At 38.4% G+C, this 22131-nt stretch overlaps 1 protein-coding gene and 1 long non-coding RNA gene across 33 annotated transcripts in view; both read right to left on the bottom strand.

Moving 5' to 3' along the window:
• LOC127063756 (cell adhesion molecule Dscam2) overlaps nt 1-22131 on the bottom strand; it is a 162374-nt gene that overhangs the window by 45325 nt on the left and 94918 nt on the right. The window lies entirely within an intron of this gene.
• LOC127063791 (uncharacterized) lies at nt 15417-21324 on the bottom strand. The gene is made up of 3 exons (XR_007781479.1): nt 16827-21324; nt 15946-16055; nt 15417-15863 (listed from the first exon to the last, which is right to left on the bottom strand). It is a non-coding gene; the product is annotated as an uncharacterized LOC127063791 (long non-coding RNA).

Here is a 22131-nt window from a genome sequence, read left to right as displayed (position 1 = left end):
CTCGAAAAACGTCGCACGATTTTACGCGACGCGTCGATCTATACTTTCGACTTTGTTACTGCTACGGCTAAACACAATGGACGGCGATAGCTTTTACACGCTTAACTCTACCCCATTCCTTCCCTCCCTCCCTCCCTTCCACTCCCCCCTTCATCCCTTTGAAATTGTACGATCAGTAAAATACGCTGTTCTCGTTCGGTTACGACGAAGGGAAACAGAGTTTTGAAAATCTCGTCTTTATTGTTTGAAATATTTCGAAATACCGATAACATAAGAAAAATTGATAATGAGATAATTATATTTCGAATAAACTTTTGTGATTCGAGATCTAACAAAGTAATGATAATATAAAAAATAATGATTGAATGAGAAAATATGGAAAAAAACGATGTAACTGATAGATATAGATTTTAGATTATCGCGCATAAAAAAGAATGAAAAAATAAATAAATGATACGCGTTCGAAGCGTGATGCAGGCGTAACACGTGATTCTATTGTCCTTGCAAAGAAGGAGTTTAACAAAAGGTCACCAGGATGTAGTAGTGGTGGTGGTAAGCGGGTTCTCTTATCGCTTAGGCAGTCTTGTAACTAATCTCGCGGAGATAGAAAGAAAGAGAGAGAGAGAGAGAGAGAGAGAGAACATAGATGACAAATCAAATACGAATCAAATAAAATTATAATGTTCTTAAAAAAATAAATTCATTAAAAGAATCAATCTCTCCATACGAAGTAATCTAGATCATTTTCTTAAGTAAAACATTCGTATATTCGAGTTTATCGGCCCAAATTTTTGTAGCATGTAAATACGAACATATGTATTTATATTCCCGGTGATAATTTTCTACGAAAAACTAAAAGATATCATCTTTCGTTTCCCATGGGTTTAAGAGAAGAAAAGACTATCGAAAAGCTGCGGTGTTGGTGTTAGTGTTGGTATTGGTATTGGTATTGGTCGTGATAGTGAATGACGGGTAGTGTTACAAGCAAGGGATGTAGATAACAACGAAGAGGAAGGGGTAGTGTCGGTTTAATTCGGTCGACTCGCTGCTCAATTCGAGTCGGTCTTTCAACAAGCGCAAGGGAGCGAAGCGACCCGCTTCGTAAATCCGATCTAAACACCGTCCTGGCCGTACACATTGTTCATAACCGAGAAACCGGAGGAAATCAATTCCGCTAAGCCGAATTCGACCCAAATTTCACATCGATTTGACGGAATGCCCCCACGGAAGATTAAATGCGCGAGAAAGCGAGAACTATCTCTCTCTCCCTCTCTCTCTTTCTCTCTCTCTCTCTCTCTCCCTCTGACGTGTCTCTGTCTCTCATTTCATTCATTTGCTCATCAATCATCTATCCGTCCACTCTCATTATAACAAAATATTAAAGCACTCGAAATAAAAACTTTAAAAATTTTTTAATTACAAAAATTGTATAACATTTAATATTAAAAAATTGTATAACATTTAATATTAAAAAATTGTATAACATTTAATATTAAAAAATTGTATAACATTGAATATTAAAGAATTGTATAACGAGCAAAAGCATTACAAATACAATTTTTTCGTTCGTTTACGTATAAATAATTCCGATCATGTTCGTTAAACGATAAAGTAGGTATTGGTAAACACATAGTTTATAGGAAAATAGATAGTAACATCGTACGTGGGTCACCGTGTAAATCAACACGTAGTTAATACTAGTGAGTGTTTACGTATTCGAGTCAGTAACAGATCGGTCATCGAAGCGTAACGTTCCTTTTCGAGATCCTCTCATCTATTATTTTCTTCGTCAATATCTACTCGTTAAATGACTATTATTGATTATCGCGAAGCTTCACGTATTACTAGTACACGTTGTAATCGTTAATTCTTAATCGATTTTAGCTTTTCTCTCTCTCTCTCTCTCTCTCTCTCTCTCTCTCTCTCTCTCTCTCTCTTTTTGTTTGTCTATTAACAAAAGGTTAGATCGATAAAAGAGAAATTAGATTTTCGAGGATCCTAATGAAGATCCAAGGATACGTGAACGTGTTGATGGATAGAAGATAAAAAATACAAAGGAAAGTATGTTTCTTTCTTGAACGTTCGAGTATATCAATTAAAGGTTTATATAAGAGGATAATATATCTTTAAGTTTCTCGATTAACTCGGTCGGTTCTTTTTGTTATTATTACTATCATCATTGTTGTAAGAGAAAAGACGTCGAGGACGATCGAGGGATATCTATAATCGTACGTACGTTTGACGAAACTATTGTACTTTTTTCTTTTTTCTCTTTTTTATTTTTCATGCTTCGACAAATATTGATTTAAGAACGTTTCGTTCATGTGGAGAATTGGAGAAAATTAGTTCGGTCAAGGGTCTTTTTTAAATGTGTTGAAAAGTAAAGCATCGGTACTTCAGAAAATCGAACGATATGTTAAGCTATAAAATTAGAAAACTCAATGAGTAAATTAACAACGATTCGTTTAATTTCATTTTATTTTTGTTGTCGTATTTCCTTTTCTCTTTTCTCGTATAACTTGAAATACTGATTTATCGAATTTTTATTCCTATATTTATTTTCTTTTCTTTTTTTTCTCTGTAATTTATTCGACATGCATTTGCTAAATTTCGTACGATGCTCATTCCTTGCACGTTCAAGCTTCGTATTTTTAATATTTTCTTAATCATCCGAACGTTAAAAATTTCATCTTCATATTTTCATAGGAAATGCTTTGATTTAAGAATTTTTCATACGTCGCCGCAACCATTGAATGTGGAAACTTGCTGGCTCTTCTCTTTTTTTTTTTTCTTTTTCCTCCCTCTTTTTTTGTTAAGCTTTAACGGTCTCGCTGCTCGAGTCGAATCGAAATGTTCGCAAAGCAGGTACAACCCTCTAGTCTTCTACCCTTCCCTTCTCCATCAAACTCGAAGAGGAGAACGAAGGCCCAGTATTCCTGTCTTCGGCCATTACCTTAACGACAACGTGCGCTGCTAGCAAAAACGTTTTCACGGCTGTCTACGCGAATCTCGTGTGAAAGAAAGAAAGAGAGAAAGAGAGAGAGAGAGAGAAGGATAGGGATAGATACATAAAGAAAGGTGGAGAGAAAGAGAAAGAGAAAGAGAGAGAGAGAGAGAGAGAGAGAGAAAGAGAAAGTGCTGTGCTTTGCATTTTCTACGCGAGTAAGAGCCGAGAAAAGGCTTCTCGCCAGCGATTTATGAAAAGTAATTTCGTAAATCTTCTATCTCCTTTTCTTTCTATCTCTCTATCTCTATTTTTATCTCTATCTCTATCTTTATCTCTATCTCTATTCCTCTTTCTTTCTCTCTTACGTGCCAAATTTTCTTTCGATTCACTGTATACTCTTTCTTTGATTTCTTTTTTTCTTTTTTTCTTTCTTTATATCTATACAACTTGAACTAATCATTAGCTGTGAATTCGAGTAACCAATAGTATAATTGCTAAACCCTGAGTGCTTCTCCGACGATTGGATAGAATTCGATAGAATAGCTGGAGAGAGAGGGCAGAGTAGGATAGAGGAGGTTAAGGCTATAGGTGGAAAGATTAGATGGAACACGAATCTCTTTGAGATCTCTTTTATACGTTAGATCGATCTGGTCGTTTGGGGTTAACAGCGGGTAGCAATCTTTTCTCCGTTTCTTTCCCCTTTCCTTTCTCTGGCCCTTATCTATCCAGATTTGCATGAAATTAAAGTCCAAATGGTATACGATTATTCGGTAATTTGCTGCTTTCGTTAACGGAAGCACCGACAAAAAGCTTTTATCAGGTCACAACGGTATAGTTGTTGGTAAGGATTAGGAAGAAATTTTGAAATCGTTTTTTTAGATTAATCTAATCGTTCTCGTTCTCTTCTTCTTGTTTTCTTTTCTTTTTTTCATTTGTCATTCTTTTTTCTTTCTTTCTTTCTTTTTATATTCTCTTTATTTAAATTTCTTCTGATTTTAATACTTTACTAATGAATGAAATTTAATGTGTATTACATCGAATGATTTCTTTTTTGTTCAAGAAAAAATGAACAGAAAAAGTGTGTACAATTCTTGGTGGAATTCAAAATGAAAGCTTATCACAGCAATCGTAGATCCGAAACGATTCTGTTTTACGAACATTAAGAGGATAAGCTTACGCTTTTAGAAATGCAAGACGATTGGCTGGATCGATATTCGTTAGTTCACCGTTGAGATATATCTGTACCTACCGCGGGGATGGAAATAATTCATCGGATGAATTATTTAGTCCGACTCGTCCTGCTCAGAGTCGCGGTTTAAAATACGATTTGACGCGGTTGAAATGGTTTCGAATGTAGCGCGTGTAACGAAACGAGAAAGACAATTGTGTGAAGAAAGATAGGAGAGATACATTTAGACAGAGTCAGATAGAGATAGAGAGAGAAAGAGAGAGAGAGAGAGAGAGAGAGAGTGAAAGGGGCAGAAGATAGATAGGGAAACTATTGTACCAGGGCAAAGTCCTATAAACGTAGCAAAATAAATGGCAAAGAAAATTTGATAATGACGACAAAAAAGAAGACATTTCGTTTAACGAACAGATATAATTAATAGTATAATAAAATTAAAAATGATTATGATATATATATGTTGAATATAATTAATATATAAATATGTAGACGATTAAAGATAGAGAATATCACGTAACTCCATTTTCTTCCTATTATCGATCATCAGTTTGTGGTTAAGGATAGACCGCGAGAGAAGGAGAGAGAAAGAGAGGGGGAGAGAGAGAGAGGGAGAGAAAGAGAGAGGGAGATAGATATATATATTGAAGCACGGTGTGAGAGTAGAGGATGGTTGAAATATGCATCACTCGTTAAGGGATAGGGGAGGTGCGTACTTGGTCTCGCCTTCGCTGAGAAATTGGAATTCCACGTTGCGGCCTGGATTACGAGCTTTAGACGTTACTGTTAACAAGCTTCCAACGATAAGTGGAAAACGAGGGAAGAGGAATGAATAGTTTGGTTGTATTTGTAATGGTCGAGGTCGTTGGTATCAACAAGAATAATAATAAAATAAAATAAGGAAGAAATAAAAAAAAGAAAGAAAAAGAGAAAGAGAGAAAGAAAGAAAAAAAGAAAGAAATGTGAGCCAGGAAACGAGACATCGACGCTCTTATTCTCTCAATTAAAAAGTCTATCGCTGAATCGAGAAGAAGTAAGAAGGACAAAGGAAGGATAAGAGGAGAAGAGAGAAATAGAAGAGTGGAATAACAGTGAAAGAGATATCGCGATCGATACGACGACGACGACGACGACGACGACGACGACGACGACGATGTTTGATAAGAAGAGAGAAGAGAGGAGGAGGAAGTAAAGGAACGGGAAGTAAGTGAAATTCTTTTTATACGAATTCCAATATTCTGTCTCCTCTTTGTGACGCCGCATCTCCATGCGTATTCATTCTCCTTTTCGATCAGGGCAGAGAACGATCCTTCCTTTTGAAAGAAGAGAGAAAGAAGAGAGAAAGAGAGAGAGAAAGAGAAAAGGACGGATAAGAAAGAAATTTCTTTCGAAGCTTTTCGTACTCCGATTGATCCTTTTTAATTAAGAAGAGTGTCGTCTTCGAAGCGACGTGTAATCGAAACTGTTCGTGTCAACAAGAATTAGTTTCCTTAGTTATAATAGAAAGATATGAGGATAATGATTCTAAACGACTTGTCAACCTGAACGATTAGTTCTTTCATACTTTTCATTTGTTTCATTGTTAGTTTTTTTCTTTATTTTTCTTTTTTACGATAATCTTTATATTTGATTTATATGATAGAGTTGATATATTGTGTGATCATTTGTATCGATAACATCAGTTATTATGTTCTATGTTGTTTTTCTTCTATCCTTTATATTAATATGAGAGCTTCGATTTTACAAAATGAAGATGAATGTAAATAGTTGGACGTAACTAAACGCGAATGTTGTAGAATCAACTTTTAGAGTTGATGACGAGCGAGTTGAGCAGCGTCGAACTCAATACGTTATTAGTTTGGAACTAATGAGCGATGTGATGTCATCGATCTATAATGATCAGGGTTGAACGCGAACGTCACCGAATGAAATAAATCAAACGGATGAAGAGAAGAAGTAGCTCATCAGTTTCTTTTGTTGTGAAATCCTTGAAGAAAGATGTTCGCTAATGGATTTCGAGGTTTGCAATTCTTCCAATGAGATTTCTGGTAAGTATATCGCAGTGTGCACTTATGAAGGACCGTTCGAAGATCTATGTGCGTCCTGGCCGTGTATCCTGCTGATGGTTTCGCAAAGCACAGATTTTCAAGAGCATTCCATTATATCCGAAGGAAGAGCACGTGGTATAGTATAGATATGATAGTAATAGTAGTAGTAGTGATAGTAATAGTAGTAGTAACAGGACGGAGTGTCAGATACGTTCAAATGTACATATCTCTGTCAAATATCGATCCGTCGAGATTGGATAGCTGTGCGTCCAGCTATTCGTCTATTTTAATAAAATTCATGGACGAGCTTCGGCACTTTCATGAACGCGTGTTATCAAAGAAACGTGGTATTCATTCAAAGAAACGGAAAAAAAAGAAAAAGAAAAAAAATAGAGAAAAAAATTATTTTCAACAAAGAAAAATAAAGATAATAGAACTAATTTCGATCAAGGAATATTTGAATGGATCTAGCATCTGGCCAAAGAATTTAACATTTATTGAATTTTCAGATTATTTTATTGTTTTATTCCTTTTTTTTTCCTTTTCGTCGCTTCGTTTGGTTCCATTTCCATTGAAAGTTTAATAATGAAAGAAATTTTCATAAAAATTTCATCCGTAATCTCTTGAAATATTTTCGCCGTCACTGTTACCACGTAGAAATAACTCGTATTGCAAAAGCATTCTTTTGATTCGTGTACGCTTAATTAAAGTCATCGGATTGTTTCAGTGCGTTTCTCGATTTTAACGAGTCAGTGAACCAAATCGTGATCCAAGCGAGATCGATAGCCAACGGATATACATGCGAAGGTTTAGCATTATCTCTCTCTCTCTCTCTCTCTCTCTCTCTCTCTCTCTCTTTCTCTCTTACTCTCTTTGTTATATATATTTACATATATATATGTATATGTATATATAGGTTTCATGTACGTTTGAATTTAATATAATAGGCATGGCTATAAGCAATCCTGTAGCATAACGAGTTCGTAACTCCCAGTTGATATCGTGAATACAATCATTAAAAGTGATCTATAAAAAGAAAGGAGAAAAGAAAACGAAGAATAATCCTTTTGCGTATCCATGAGTATTGTTAAATTAAATTAATCCTAACATCGTTTATTTAATTTAAACAATTTCATTTCGTTGAAATCTCGATATAATCTTATTAAAATAATTGCTCTCGGAATTAATTCTTAATCTCGATCGATCGATCGATTGATCGAACGAACGAATGAACGAACGAACGAACGAACGAACGAACGAACGAACGAACGAACGAACGAACGAACGAACGAACGAACGAACGAACGAACGAACGAACGAACGAACGAACGAACGAACGAACGAACGAACGAACGAACGAACGAACGAACGAACGAACGAACGAACGAACGAACGAACGAACGAACGAACGAACGAACGAACGAACGAACGAACGAACGAACGAACGAACGAACGAACGAACGAACGAACGAACGAACGAACGAACGAACGAACGAACGAACGAACGAACGAACGAACGAACGAACGAACGAACGAACGAACGAACGAACGAACGAACGAACGAACGAACGAACGAACGAACGAACGAACGAACGAACGAACGAACGAACGAACGAACGAACGAACGAACGAACGAACGAACGAACGAACGAACGAACGAACGAACGAACGAACGAACGAACGAACGAACGAACGAACGAACGAACGAACGAACGAACGAACGAACGAACGAACGAACGAACGAACGAACGAACGAACGAACGAACGAACGAACGAACGAACGAACGAACGAACGAACGAACGAACGAACGAACGAACGAACGAACGAACGAACGAACGAACGAACGAACGAACGAACGAACGAACGAACGAACGAACGAACGAACGAACGAACGAACGAACGAACGAACGAACGAACGAACGAACGAACGAACGAACGAACGAACGAACGAACGAACGAACGAACGAACGAACGAACGAACGAACGAACGAACGAACGAACGAACGAACGAACGAACGAACGAACGAACGAACGAACGAACGAACGAACGAACGAACGAACGAACGAACGAACGAACGAACGAACGAACGAACGAACGAACGAACGAACGAACGAACGAACGAACGAACGAACGAACGAACGAACGAACGAACGAACGAACGAACGAACGAACGAACGAACGAACGAACGAACGAACGAACGAACGAACGAACGAACGAACGAACGAACGAACGAACGAACGAACGAACGAACGAACGAACGAACGAACGAACGAACGAACGAACGAACGAACGAACGAACGAACGAACGAACGAACGAACGAACGAACGAACGAACGAACGAACGAACGTACGAACGTACGTACGTACGAACGTACGAACGAACGAACAAACGGGCCAAGCAGACGAAGGAACTTTCAATTCAAAACTAGCTTCATTGAGAAGGAAGTAAAAGGATAGACCGAGAACATTCTAGGATTGAAGCTCTAAACGAGCGTCCTTCTTCCAACGACGTTTCTACTCTTCGACCGGAAGTGCTTGAGACAAAGACAGACGAACGAAGAGAGAAAGAGAGAGAGAGAGAGAGGAAGAGAGGGAGTAACATGAGTTGAACGAGAAACGAGTGGATGGACTTTTGCGGCCAGTAAAGATGGTTCCTTCTAGCGAATAGTTGCACTTTAGTCGCGAGTAGGAATTCGTTGTGGAAATACGTGTCCTTAGTGAAGCTTAACCAAAGAGGATCGATCCGTGGTGCACACGTAAGGACGACGACCGACTCTATCTATCTCCCTCTCCCTCTCTCTCTCTCTCTCTATTTCTATCTCTATCCCTCTCAACACCAAAATCCGTCGATCGATCCGGAAGGAGGACAGCCTTATCCGGACACGAACGGTGAGATGTCCTGGAATAGCTAGTACGTCTACATTCGTACATGCGTGTGCATCTCTCTCTCTCTCTCTCTCTCTCTCTCTCTGTCTTCCCCTCTCTCTTCGGATATATATATATACATGTATGTATGCGTATATACGTGTGTTGCTGGTGAGCACGTATAACGTGAGATCCGACAGTTGCAATTTCGCCGCGCCTCGTCACATCCACCCAATCGTTTTCTCTTTTTCTCTTTTAGTCCTTCCGTTTATCTCCATCTCTATCTTCCTTTATTTCTTTCTCTCTCTCTTTCTCTCTCTCTCCACCTTTCTCTCTCTCTCTCTCTTTTTTCTTTTTCTCTTCCTCTCTCCCTCCCTCTCTCTTTTTATCCATCTATCTCTATCTATCTCTTCTCTCCCAATGCCTAGTTGGGAGCGACGGCTGTACCGGAAATTAGAGATTGCGTAATTCAACGAGACTATCCCGGATTACGTGTTCGAAAAATCGACGTCGATTTACGAGGGACACGCACGAGCTTCGTTCGTGTAAAGGGCTCGTTTTACTTTTTCTTTTTACCTAGTTCTATCTCGTTCTGTCTATATATCTATCTCTTTCACTCTTTCTCTCTCTCTCTCTCTCTCTCTCTCTCTATTTCTCTCTCATTTCACGTTGCTCGATAGAAAAGATAGCCAGAGTTCGTAGTTTTAGCCTCTTCCCATCCATGTCAGGATGAAAATGGAATTTAAAAGCTTGCCGTTTGAGAAGTCAGCCACTTTCCAGTCGCACGTACGATAGCGCTTAGAAATAGTATTGTACGTACTTACTTATCTACTACTATGTACTAGCCGCGCTTAGTAATTTCATTTCGAAAGAAATGGAATAAGATTTTTCCCTTCTTCTTGTTGCAACTTTCCAAGATTTTTCTTTACTCTTGAGTATCTTCGTTTCTTTTATTTTGTTTTCTTTTTTTGTCTATTTTTCGTATAGCACATATCTGCAAGTCTTTCCTTTCTTTCTCTCTCTTTTATTTTCTCATTTTCTCTCTCTCTCTTTTTCTCTCATTATGGTCGATTCGTATTTTATTTTTGCACGAGACTTTTTAACTAAAGAAAAAAAGGTATTAGGGGAAAAGAACATGGATGAGACGTCTGTAAAGTCCGCCATTTTGAAGGACGAACGAGACAATTGATTCGGCTGTCGATACTCGATCCATCTTAGTCGGTTCGATCCAATTGTTTCGTCCCGCGTACCACCTCTACTATCGACAATACGTCCGTCAGAAATTGTCCAATAAGCGAAAAGTATTTCCACCGTCCCCTTCTCTTATCTTTGTCTTTACCTCTATCGCAACTTTTAGTACGACGAGTCTTCTTCGTCCTCGAGCTCGTCGTTGTCATTATCGTTGTCGTCGGCACGCGGATTGGAATCATTCCAAATTTGCGCGATAACTGCTTCTTCTTTTTTTCTTTTCTTTTTTTCTTTATCGATCGCCGACGAAACCGCACGTAGGTGTATATATCTTTTATATATATATATATATATATATATATATATATATATATATATAAACGTACATATACACAGTATATATAACTATAGTGAGAGTATGTTTTAACATTAATACATCTATCAATTTTTTAATAAAAAATTTTTCGTGTAAGAGATAGGTGACTAATAATTAATCGTTTAGATCTTTTTATTTAAACAATGGAGATCTTCGTATTTTCAACACAATTTGTTGTATCTATCATCAACATATATACATATACGTCAATATTCGACGTCGTCGTTACGATCTCACGTTATTCTGTCAGTTTCATCGAAAATGTCGAAGGGAAGTAGCCGGAAATTAAAGACTGTGCGTAATTTGACGAGATTACTCTGGTTCTGGTCTCGTCGCAGTTAGGTAACTACTATTATTATTGTATGTGTATGAAAAAGCACGAGCTCGAAGAATTTCTCTCGTTTTTCGTTCTTTCAATAATTTCGTTCCTATTCGTGCGACTCCACTTTACTTGATTTCATTATCCTTTCCTTTCTAGTTTATTTAAATGTGCCTTTGTCAATTGAAAATTCAACAAACTGAATGTTCTTCCGAACGAAATTGGAAGAACAGATCTAATTCTTTCTATTTCACTCTCTTTACCTCTCTCTCTTTCTGTCTCTTTCTCCTTCTTTTTCTCCCTATGTTCCCTTAACGTTATCAGAATAGTTGAAGGCGATTCGAGGAGAAATTAGAAAATTTACGAAATTAATTCAACCGTTTCCATTCGAGTGTTATATATATATATATATATATATATATATATATATATATATATATATATATGTAAAGAACCGATTCCTTTCATTCGAACATACGTTTATTACGTAGTCCTTTTGCTGTCCGCCGACTGGACATTGACCGTTTCCACCGAGAACTTTTCGAAGTTCGTTCGGTGAACACGTTAGCACACTTCTACTTCTATACTTCCCACATGAAATACGAATGTGTCAGCATTGTTGAGAGTTATTTCATCTGTATGCAGCACCATGTGACACCTTTTATATTATTATATCTGACGTGTGAATATGACTGTTATATAACTTGAAGATAATAGTTTATGCATTAACGAATAAAACTATTTATTTTTGTTTCAGGAAAAAACATGGAGAGATAACTGTAACGGGAGATACCAAAGTATGGATAAGAGAGCGTATTATTTTTCAAGGACTATTATTGGGAGCTTACAGAGAGAAGATTATATATTTCATTGGATCCCCATAGAGTGTAATAAGAATTCGCTTCCCCTCCCTGGAGAACCTATTTTTTTGGATAAAAATCGTCGATACGCATTACACTTTATATTACTCTCTTACATTTGGAAGGAAGATTAACGAGCCCTCGCTTAAGTGGATTAAGGACTTTCTACGATAACCTGACTGGTAGATAAATCAAATCCTCGCAGGATTGGAGGAAAGATATAAAGCAGTGGAAAACTACAATAAGTCGTCTGTTATTATAAGGCTTTAAACATTTATTATTTGTAGAACAATATGTAAAAGAGCGACTATCAAATATTAGAAGTAAATACTAATGTAGGTATAGATGTATAAATAGCAAAATTTAGTAAATGAATTTATTTACCAAATAAGCTATTACAATTTTTAATTTTGTAATTCAATGCGCGATTGCGGGAAAGGAAAAATAATCCTTTACGAAAATAGAATTAAGTAGATAGCAAAAGTAATAAGTAAACAAAATTAATGTAACCAATTTTGGAAGGTATTGACATAAAAGAATTCTGTATTATAATTTAAAATAATATCAGTTAGGAACGGAATAATATTTATATTGTAACAAACGATTTATGTAATATAGTTTATATATAACCATATCCCTTTATAATGTAATTTTATAAGGAACAAATGAATAAAAACTGTAAAACAATGTACAACAAATACATTCGAAAATAAATAAATAAAAATAAACAAAACTATGTGTTCTTTACTGATCTACGTCTCCTTCCCACATCCTACCACAATGATAACGTCGAATCATGCCATCTCTAGGTAAGTTATTATCTCCTGTTAAATTTCTGGCAAAGTCAGAATTTTTCCCGCAAACCGAGTTTTGTATTAGGATCACATGATGTGCGAAGAGGTGGCACGCCGAAACGTGCCACTTCCAGGTAAGTTATTGTCTCCTGTTAATTGTTCGAATTTCTGGCGAAGCGAGAATTTTTCCTGGAAACGGAGATTTGTATTAGGATCACATGATGTGCGAAGAGGTGGCACGCCGAAACGTGCCACTTCCAGGTAAGTTATTGTCTCCTGTTTATTGTTCGAATTTCTGGCGAAGCGAGAATTTTTCCTGGAAACGGAGATTTGTATTAGGATCACATGATGTGCGAAGAGGTGGAACGCCGAAACGTGCCACCCCCAGGTAACTCATATTCTACTGTTAGAAATTCAAATTTCAAGCAACGCGTGAATTTTTCCCGCAAACCGAGTTTTGTATTAGGATCACATGATGCGCGAAGAGGTAGCACGCCGAAACGTGCCACCCCCAGGTAACTCATATTCTCCTGTTAACAATTCAAATTCCAAGCAACGCTAGAATTTTTCCCGCAAACCGAGTTCTGTATTAGGATCACATGATGCGCGAAGAGGTGGCACGCCGAAACGTGCCACCCCCAGGTAACTCATATTCTCCTGTTAACACTTCAAATTCCAAGCAACGCGTGAATTTTTCCCGCAAACCGAGTTTTGTATTAGGATCACATGATGCGCGAAGAGGTGGCACGCCGAAACGTGCCACCCCCAGGTAACTCATATTCTCCTGTTAGAAATTCAAATTTCAAGCAACGCGTGAATTTTCCCGCAAACCGAGTTTTGTATTAGGATCACATGATGCGCGAAGAGGTGGCACGCCGAAACGTGCCACTTCCAGGTAAGTTATTGTCTCCTGTTAATTGTTCGAATTTCTGGCGAAGCGAGAATTTTTCCTGGAAACCCAGACGCAACCCAGACGCAACCCAGACGCAACCCAGACCCAACCCAGACGCAACCCAGACGCATCCCAGACGCAACCCAGACGCAACCCAGACGCAACCCAGACGCAACCCAGACGAAACCCAGACGCAACCCAGACGCAACCCAGACGCAACCCAGACGTAAAGAGTTTTGTATTAGGATCACATGTTGTGCGAAGAGGTGGCACGCCGAAACGTGCCACTTCCAGGTAAGTTATTGTCTCCTGTTATTTGTTCGAATTTCTGGCGAAGCGAGAATTTTTCCTGGAAACGGAGATTTGTATTAGGATCACATGATGTGCGAAGAGGTGGCACGCCGAAACGTGCCACTTCCAGGTAAGTTATTGTCTCCTGTTAATTGTTCGAATTTCTGGCGAAGCGAGAATTTTTCCTGGAAATCCAGACGCAACCCAGACGCAACCCAGACGCAACCCAGACCCAACCCAGATGCAACCCAGACGCATCCCAGACGCAACCCAGACGCAACCCAGACGCAACCCAGACGCAACCCAGACGAAACCCAGACGCAACACAGACGCAAAGAGTTTTGTATGAGGATCACATGATGCGCGAAGAGGTGGCACGCCGAAACGTGCCACTTCCAGGTAAGTTATTGTCTCCTGTTATTTGTTCGAATTTCTGGCGAAGCGAGAATTTTTCCTGGAAACGGAGATTTGTATTAGGATCACATGATGTGCGAAGAGGTGGCACGCCGAAACGTGCCACTTCCAGGTAAGTTATTGTCTCCTGTTAATTGTTCGAATTTCTGGCGAAGCGAGAATTTTTCCTGGAAATCCAGACGCAACCCAGACGCAACCCAGACGCAACCCAGACGCAACCCAGATGCAACCCAGACGCAACCCAGACGCAACCCAGACGCAACCCAGACGCAACCCAGACGAAACCCAGACGCAACCCAGACGCAACCCAGACCCAACCCAGACGCAACCCAGACGCATCCCAGACGCAACCCAGACGCAACCCAGACGCAACCCAGACGCAACCCAGACGCAACCCAGACGCAACCCAGACGCAAAGAGTTTTGTATGAGGATCACATGATGCGCGAAGAGGTGGCACGCCGAAACGTGCCACTTCCAGGTAAGTTATTGTCTCCTGTTAATTGTTCGCATTTCTGGCGAAGCGAGAATGTTTCCTGGAAACCCAGACGCAACCCAGACGCAACCCAGACGCAACCCAGACCCAACCCAGACGCAACCCAGACGCATCCCAGACGCAACCCAGACGCAACCCAGACGCAACCCAGACGAAACCCAGACGCAACCCAGACGCAAAGAGTTTTGTATGAGGATCACATGATGCGCGAAGAGGTGGCACGCCGAAACGTGCCACTTCCAGTTAAGTTATTGTCTCCTGTTAATTGTTCGAATTTCTGGCGAAGCGAGAATTTTTCCTGGAAACGGAGATTTGTATTAGGATCACATGATGTGTGAAGAGGTGGCACGCCGAAACGTGCCACTTCCAGGTAAGTTATTGTCTCCTGTTATTTATTCGAATTTCTGGCGAAGCGAGAATTTTTCCTGGAAACGGAGATTTGTATTAGGATCACATGATGTGCGAAGAGGTGGCACGCCGAAACATGCCACTTCCAGGTAAGTTATTGTCTCCTGTTAATTGTTCGAATTTCTGGCGAAGCGAGAATTTTTCCCGGAAACGGAGATTTGTATTAGGATCACATGATGTGCGAAGAGGTGGCACGCCGAAACGTGCCACTTCCAGGTAAGTTATTGTCTCCTGTTAATTGTTCGAATTTCTGGCGATGCGAGAATGTTTCCTGGAAACGGAGATTTGTATTAGGATCACATGATGTTCGAAGCGGTGGCACATTGCAACGTGTATGTCGAACGTATGTGTGTGAAAGTAGGAGGTATTCGGAGAGAGTGGGAGGAATGGTAAATCAATTACAGTACACTTTTTTCCATTTGATTAATATTTATTTTTTTTCAGAACATTTACATTAAAACTGACAATGTTATTTTATATCAGCATTTTAATAAATTACAATACAATTATTTTAGAACAATTTAATACAATTTAATTCAGTTATCTTAATAAATTATAGTGTTGTGTTTCTGCTGTAGATGTGGTATTCAGTGTCCTTTTATTTGATTTCTTCAATAACTTCGGTAGATGATGATCCCAGGTAAGGGTTGAACATTTCAGTGTGTTGGGTTGTTACGCTCGTTTTAATTGAATTTTCGTTTCATTGTTATCTTCACTTGTTGATGATTCCAAATTGTAGGTATCTCCAGAGATTGGGTCCATAGGAATCCATTGTAGTAACTGTTTGTAATCACACAGGCAATAAGTATACACACATGATATATGTTTCCTCTACTAGTATCAAAACTCAACTACAGCTTACCGAAATATTCCTTTTATAGTCATTTCGATAGGTACCTCCTATGAGCACCTCCATGAGGCGTTACATAAGTCCGCTACAATTAATGAAGCCTAAATTTCTTTTGCCCTCTCCTAAGATTATAAGAAAATAAACAAAAAATGTTTACAACAAATAAAATAATATTCGATGGAAATAATTCATTAAATCTAATAAAACAGATCTATATATATAGATACTATAAATGGAACGAGATCATCGCCTATTTGCCATTCCACATTTTCCCTTCTCTTTTCTCTTTTCGTTTTGCATCGAACATGACCTGTTCAATAGAGGCGTAAAGATTGGATCCTCTGGTTAATTCATAAATTGGTTTTGTGTATTGCGCTCGACACAAGGATAACGTGAAAGAGAAAGAGAGAGAGAGAGAGAGTGTGTGTGTGTGTGTTTGTGAGCGAGAGAGGAGAGAGAGTGTGTGTGAGAGAGAGAGAAAGAGAAAGAGCATTCTCGCGCGCAAATACGCGTCGGTAGTATTGGAATTCGAAGGAGGAAAAAAGCGATTGCAGTGGCGCGCTACGTCATAGATTTACGTTCTTTTGACACGCTTTGAAATACGACAACGACAATGCAACGTAAAAACAATGCAACGGCCCTTCAAACGCTTTGTTAGCCAACGTAGTACTCTCTCTCTCTCTCTCTCTCTCTCTCTCTCTCTATTTCTTTCTCACCCCTTTTCTTTCAGTCACGCTCGTATACGATGGTACATGCGCATTTCACACATAGGCGTAGCCTACGAGGGTTGCCGTGTGTATTAAAATTCGTCATAGAATTTTAATCGTATTACTTTCTCGGCGCAACCCCGTCCTCATTTCTAACGTATTGTCTCAAAGATAAAAAGTACGTACCTTTTCAGAGGGTTGAAAATATCGAAGCTCTTTCCCCTCGACGCACGTAAAGAACATCGCTATAGCTATGCTATATTACGGATCAAACGACGGAATCTTAAATCTCTTACTTTAGGGGATGAAAACTAGACGAAGAACTCGAAAGTACATATGCCTATAGAATTGAAAAGAGGAACGAACGCATTGAATATTTACCAATGTATTAATTCGAAGGATAATAATCTTTTCTACTTGTACTTCTCAATTAATTATATACACATACACAATTCTAATTCAATGCTGATGAAGACTTACCCTGTTGTTACGACAAAAAAAGAAAAGAAAACGAGAAGAGAAAAGAAAATATAAATTGTAAATCAAAAATTTAACGTCTCACTAGGAACGAGCTCGACGCCAATGGTTCCTGTGGCGGTACGAGTGTAGCAAAGACGTGGCGAGGCTCACGCGAGGGAGTTCATACGCTCCCACCCTCTAACTCATTCCGTACAACCCACTCTCCACACTCCACCCCCACCCCGCGCACTGCTAGCTCATTCACTCACGCACGTACGACGAGGCGTCGTGGCACGCAGGAGTGCTGTGACGAAAGGAGAGAAATGACGCAACAATGCAAAAGTACTATCCCAGGCTTTTGCTCTCTTTTCCTTTTTTTTCTACTTCTTCTTCTTTTTCCTCTACTTTCTCTTTTCTTTTTCCCCCTCCTCCTATTTCTCTTCCGTTTCTCCCATCCTCTACTACCTCTCCTCGCTACCAAAAATACGAACCTTTCTTCGCAAAGATGCACGAGATATTCAAGAGAAGACAGGACGTACACACATATATATGCGCTTGTGTATATGTATGTGTGTATGTGCACGAAAGTCCTGTGGCAGAGTAAATCGAAAGAAGGGCGGGAGTAGTCGTTCAAAGAGACGAGAAAAGTGCTTCCTCGTGATTTTGAGATATACCTACTTCAAAAGTATAGCGTCTAGACTTCTAATGTCGTTAGGGGTTTGCCAGTGGCATAAAGGGGAGAGGGGCGGGAGAGGGGGATTGGTAACGGGGAGGAAAGCGAGCGAAAAAAATTTTTTACTCATGCAAGAATAGATATATAATAGATTACGTCGAACTACGAACGATGTATAATTATTTTGTTGAAAATCGTTTTTCTTTATTTGTCTTTTTTTTTTAATCTACTTATTGATGACGAAGAATACAAGCTTCGTTTAGCATTATTATCATTTTTTATTTTACACAGGACAATAAAAATAGTAAAGAAAATTATATATATATATATATATATCTGACGATGATAATAGTTATGAGGATGAGAAATAAAAATGAGTTTAGTAAGGTGACAATGTTCTAATTCATAGTTTCGTTCGACTGCGAAGACTACCAACATCTTCGTGTATAGCACGTGTAAAATGGAGAATAGAAAAGCGACTTATGCTAGTCTAAGACGATTACGAAACCTCTTTTAGATCTTGAAAATCTCGTTATGGCCTCCCCGAGGACAACGACACGACATACACGAGAATGGTAGAAATAAAATGTGAAGAAAAGTGGATATAAACTAGTGCGCGAATGTGACGTGAGGAGATGAGAGAGTTAAAAGGGAGATATAGAAAAATCGAAATAAATGTGAAGTGACTGTGAAAAGGGAAAGAGAGGAGGAACGAAGTAGTAAATACTTTTTAAACCGAGACTGATCAGATAGTAATGCAAAGAAAGAGAGAGAGAGAGAGAGACAGAGAGAGAAGAAAAGAGAATCATGAAAATAAAGAGAGAAAACGTATGAAGAAACGAAAAGGAAAGGAGAAAGAAGAAGAAAAGGAAGAATATAGTGGTTGTGAACGAAGTAAGGGAGAACTAGGAAGGGGTAACTTGGAGGATTCCAAAGTTGAAAGATAGAAAGAGAATGAGATGAACAGAGAAAGAGAGAGAGAGAGAGAGAGAGAGAGAGAAAGCAGTCACGTCGACGTGAAAGATCGTAATTGCGAATTCGTTGACCCGCGAGTCGAGTGAGCTTTTCCACGAAGTCGTGCTGGAGAGTGGGAGTCGAAGAAGATAGAAAGAGAAGGAGAGAGAGAGAGAGAGAGAGAGAGAGAGAGAGAAAGAGAGAAAGAGAGAGAGAAAGAGAGTGGAAAGAACGGTAGAGGGTACGAGTCGAAGAGAAAGAATGAGAGAGAGAAAGATAAAGATAGAGATAGATAGAGCGAAGGTAACTAAAGAGGTTGGGTTGGAGACAGAGGGCGTGTAGCTACTGAAGGATGTTGAAAAGAGACGGAAAAGGCAGTGGGAAGAGATTTTGTGGTGAGAGAAGGAAGGAGAGCGGTAGGAACGACAGAGTGATAGTGTGAGAAAGAGAGAGAGAGAAGGAGAGAAAGAGAGGAAAAAGAAGTGGGGTGGCAGGCGCGAGCAAACAGACTTTGCAATCGTTTATTTTTCTGGCAATTATATTCTTCCGTGAAAAGAACCCAAGCCCTTTTCACTCCGTATTTATTTCTGTCGTGAATACGTCGTGAAACGTCGGCCTTGCCAGTGATTCTCAGCCAGCCAAAGTAGAAGATTAAAATGAAAAAGAAAATCGAAGTCGATCGTATCATATAGAGTTAGGTTTTTATAAGACTCCGAACGAACGGTGGCACTATTATTTTTTCTTTTCCCTTTCTTTTTTCCTTTTTCTTTACGATCTTAATTAATTTAACCAGATAATTTTTTTTTGTTCTTTTTATTTTTTTTATAAATTCTACGAACCCGTCGATTAATGAGAAAGATAGCTTTTCTTGTCCATGTGACGTAATTCGTCTCTTAACGACGTCCACGTGTCGTATTTCTTTTAATTACTCCCCATTACTAATGAGGACCTATTTAATTACGCGGGTACACTTGCAAATACCGGAATAGAATCCGTTGTATAAATCGAGAGTCGACCGATTCTCTTTCCTTATATACACCAAGGGACGAGACAAAGTTCATAATGCTTTTTTGAGTGGTATAATTTGCACTCTAATTTTTACAAGGTACCGACTATTTAGTTTCATTAATGGCGATTAAAGTAAGAAAGAAAGAAAGGACAAATAAATAAATAAAATAAATAAAACAAACGGAAAAGAAGAAGAAAAACAGGAAGAAAAAGAAATATAAGGTATTTCGAGGGCAAATATAAAGAGACTATAAACTGTCCTTCGCTTAAAAGGGTTCATGAGATACGACGGCTGTATTGGTCACTTCGTCATTAAATAGTCGGGGAAGAATTCTCAAGAGAGAGAGAGAGAGAAAGAGAGAGAAGTGTTAGAGGGAAAGAAGAAAGACGGAGGAGTGGGGGAAGGTGTAAGCTTCTCAGAAGGACTTGAAGGAGTTTTCCATTGGAAATGTCCAAGCCACGTTCTGAGACGTCATCCTCTTTCTTATACCGTGGAAAACAGGAAAGAGAAAAAAAAATAGAGAAAGAAAAGTTCGATCCGTCGATAAACTTCGCTTTATACATATACACCCACCCACCCACCCATACATATATATATACACAAGTATACGTATAATAAAAAAAGAGAAATATGAATAAAATTATTAAGACGAGTAAAACGTATTAAAAATGAATAGAAAACGATAGAAATTCATGATAATGAAAATAATGAGAGATGCTGGAAATAATATCTAATTCCCTAACGATTCGACAGAAACGAGAAGTATCGATTGATTGATTTTATGTATTATTTATGTACTTAACTACCATATACCATTTACGTGTTCTGCATATGTGTGGATGTATATTTAGTATATGCGCGTGTGTGTGTATCAAGTGTATATCAAGCAAGCACGAAATGCGTGGCAAAGAAAATCGTTAGAAAAAATAGTCGGAAAAGAAAATAATAAAAATCGTTGGTCTATTAGTTGTAAAAATTTTCTCTGATAATTCTTAATAGGTTGATAAAATGTTTGTAATTATTGAAGAGAAAGAGAAAGAGAGAGAGAAAGAAATAGTTACCATTCCTATGCATTTGAAAAACGAAAAAAGAGAGAAAAATGAACTATTGAATTCGATGATTTACAAGTGAAACGAGTCGATATTTCTGGAAATTGATGGAATGAGAGCGTTCAAGCGTAATATCGATCGATATAAAACCCCATTAATTGTCGCTTTCGTAATATCGACGAGCCTTCCGGTTCGCTTGATAATATATCATTAACGATGGATAAGCATCGACGCGAAAGTGTTGCCATCGCTTGATACAACGGGAAAGAGATTAATGATCCTCGAGTTGAGTAATCACTGATGGCACAGTTGTCGAAGGACGAAGAGGAGGAGGAGGAGAAGTAGGAGGAAGAGGAGGAGAAGTAAAAGGAGAAAGAGGAAGAGAAGGACGAATGCTAACACTGTAATCTGCAAATAAACGAATAGTTTCGACTCCGGGAAAATCCTTAAATCGGACGAACGAATCTTGTTTAAATTGGAAATATTACAAATTCATAATATATATATATATATATATATATTTATATATATATATATATATATATATATATATATACATTTAACTGATTTATTTTCGTTCTCCTCGTTTGTTATCTTTTTTTCTTTTTTTTCTGAAATTTGTAAGAGAAAAATATTAAACGGATGGTTAATATATAAGTAAATATTCGAGCGTAAATAATGGGTAAATTATTTTATCATAATTTCGATTAACGAAATTTAATGGAAAACTAAATTGTTCCATACACGCCGCATTAAATTTATTAATACATTGTAATTTTGCAATCCCAAATGCATTTAAACCTCAAAGCTTCGTTAAACCGTTTTTACTATTTCTTTTTGTTTTATTTTTCTTTCTTTTTTTTTGGATAATTCTTTTATACTCCCGAACGAAATAACAGAAGAGAAAAAAGAAAAAAAGAAACATTCAAAAATCACATTCTCTTGTACGTTCCTAACAACATTTATTTACATGTTATAATATAATTATTATCAAATGGAAAAGAGCTATCGTCTTCGAAGAACAAACTATAATATCGTAATGATAGTCCGTAATACATCAAATCCACCTACTCTAACCCTTGTTTGCTATCACGAGTATGCATTTACGAGCCTCACTCCTTCTCACTCTCTCTCTCTCTCTCTCTCTCTCTCTCTCTCTCTCTCTCTCTCTCCTCCCTTTCTCATCCAATCCTCACTATGATGTGCGAGCTAACAGCCGGATTAGATACTAATCGCGAGACTCGATCGATCGATCTACCTGATATTACGTTCTAGCAAAACAAATATCTATATAGGGTATAATGTAATATCGGCCATTTTGAAGGAAGTTCTAAGAAACCAACACTC

Source organism: Vespula vulgaris, chromosome 5 (assembly GCF_905475345.1).
Source record: "Vespula vulgaris chromosome 5, iyVesVulg1.1, whole genome shotgun sequence".
Classification (NCBI taxonomy): Eukaryota; Metazoa; Arthropoda; class Insecta; order Hymenoptera; family Vespidae; genus Vespula; species Vespula vulgaris.
The sequence above is the reverse complement of the archived record's forward strand: the minus strand, read 5'-3'. Positions and strand labels throughout refer to the sequence as shown.